At 43.6% G+C, this 2,117-nt stretch overlaps 1 pseudogene; it reads right to left on the bottom strand.

Moving 5' to 3' along the window:
• Positions 1-846: 846 nt before the first annotated feature.
• On the bottom strand, positions 847-1,851 carry LOC123090388 (uncharacterized; annotated as a pseudogene).
• Between the last annotated feature and the right edge of the window lie 266 nt (positions 1,852-2,117).

Raw genomic sequence — 2,117 nt, 5'->3', positions numbered from 1 at the left:
ATTGGCTAAAATAATGTACCAGTGTTTTCAGTAATTCAGTTTCAGTTTCCTCGTGATTTCACAGTTTCAATTTAAGTTTGATCAGTTTCAATTTCAGTCTCAGGGGCTGGAGGCCGCAGTCTCCGGGCGCAGTTATTTTCAGTTGCTCAGAGCCAATCCTCATTCTTCTATGCAGGTAAGATCGTAATCCTCCTAGCATTTTATTTTATCACCTATCATTTTTTGTTATTGAGTTATCAGTATTTCAAGGATTGGTATTTCGAATGTCACATTATGTCAGGTTTTTCTTCAGTTTTTTTTTTGTAGTATCTGCATTTTCTCCACAGGGGTAATCTGCCACTAGCATTTTCCCCATAGGGGGAAAAATAACAAACTTGCTATTTTTTATTTTGTCAACAAGGCCCAGGCAAACAAGGCGCAGTTTTTTTTCACAAACAAACAACAGCCCATGAAAAAGCCCAACAACATTGCCCGGGTGGGAGGAGGGATGTGCCCGGGCTGGGTGGGCTGGGACAGGCCGTGACAGACAAACAAACAGGCAGAGACAAACTAACAAGCTGAGTGATGGAAAGATTTGTCAACGAAGGGGTGGGGGATTACGGGATGATGTCACATTAGATGTGAGGTATTATCTCACATCTAGATGTGACATAGGCAGACCCTTTTTTTTAGGTGGTAGAGATAGAGATTAAAGATACATATGCTTCTGTTCCTTCCCTTACTCCCTACATGTCACATGCCCCCTTGCTACAATAACATTCCTCTAGAAAGAACCTTAACCATATAGTAGACCAAGACCAAGCATATCAGTTTGTGGTTCTGTGTTGGTGGATATATAGATTCCTTTCACATAAAATAATCATCATCACTGTCCAACTCCTCCAAGTGAAAAAAAATCTCATTGTGTCCACCCAGGTAGCCACCGCCCGAGGGATGCCTAAGCTCCTTTGCTCGATCATCGCACCCGAAACAATGACCTTTTTTATGTGTGAAAAAATATATGTATATATTAGCACATGAGATGAATAAAGAAAAACCATGGAGATTCCACCCAAGTATATAGTTACCAACTTACCATAGTTGTTTCTTTCCAAAGGGGTGCAGAGAACAACATCCTCTTCCCTGTGCAGTCAGGACGCATCTCAGCAAAGAACATAGTATGTTTGCCATCTGAACCTTTCACCAGAAAGTTTGAGTGCACATATAGTGCTGCGCATCCATCGACTTGATTCCTCTCTTTCTCTTCCACGAATTCTAACTCATTGATCTGAAATAGAAACGACACATGTGAGTACAAGTATAACAGATCCGGTCAGCAGTAAATTGCACGATTTGCAATTTTGCATCCATAACCCGCACAAGACTTAATTAAGTTGTGAAGTTCTTGCCAACCTTGAATAGTTCCATAATAACTCTCGACACACCTTAATATGTGTGGTTAAGCAAAATCGCAAGCAAACATAATATTCTGATTATGATTTATTTTGGCATGCCTGCATGTTGTTTCGCTTGGCATATGTGTTGAGCGCTATGGCCAAGCCCTTGAGCTTATGCTCCTGTCTGCGTTTCATCCGCTCCTCAGGGGACGGCGACTTGGGCCTGATGCTGAGCTGGTGCTTGGCGGCAGCAAGCCAACCATCACGGAACTCCTGGAGAGTATTTGATGATGGGCTAGAAGTGGAATCATCCCCTGTGTGCAGTCTGGCAAAGCCGTCACTGCATGCATTTAGATGGAGAAATTAAGATGTAAACACAATGCAGATGAGGTTGCTTGAGCAAATTAGAGGATATGACGATTAAGAGTGTTCTCTAAATAATTTCTTACATTACTGCACTTTACCAAACTGGCATTTGTAGGGTCACTAGCAGAAAAGGGGGCATCAGTCCCGGTTCGTAAAGGCCTTTAGTCCCGGTTCTTGAAGCGGGACTAAATGGTCGTTACTAATGCCTCCCCCTTTTAGTCCCGGTTCTAACACGAACCGGACAGATGTGCCTCCACGTGGCCGGTGCGCCGAGCCCAGGCAGGAGGGCCTTTGGTCCCGGTTGGTGGCACCAACCGGGACCAAAAGGCATCCACGCGTCAGCATTTCAGTGGCCATGGTTTTTGTTTTTTTTGA

This window comes from Triticum aestivum, chromosome 4B (genome assembly GCF_018294505.1).
Source record: "Triticum aestivum cultivar Chinese Spring chromosome 4B, IWGSC CS RefSeq v2.1, whole genome shotgun sequence".
Taxonomy (NCBI): domain Eukaryota; kingdom Viridiplantae; phylum Streptophyta; class Magnoliopsida; order Poales; family Poaceae; genus Triticum; species Triticum aestivum.
Note: the sequence above shows the minus strand (reverse complement) of the source record. Positions and strands in the feature narration are given on the sequence as shown.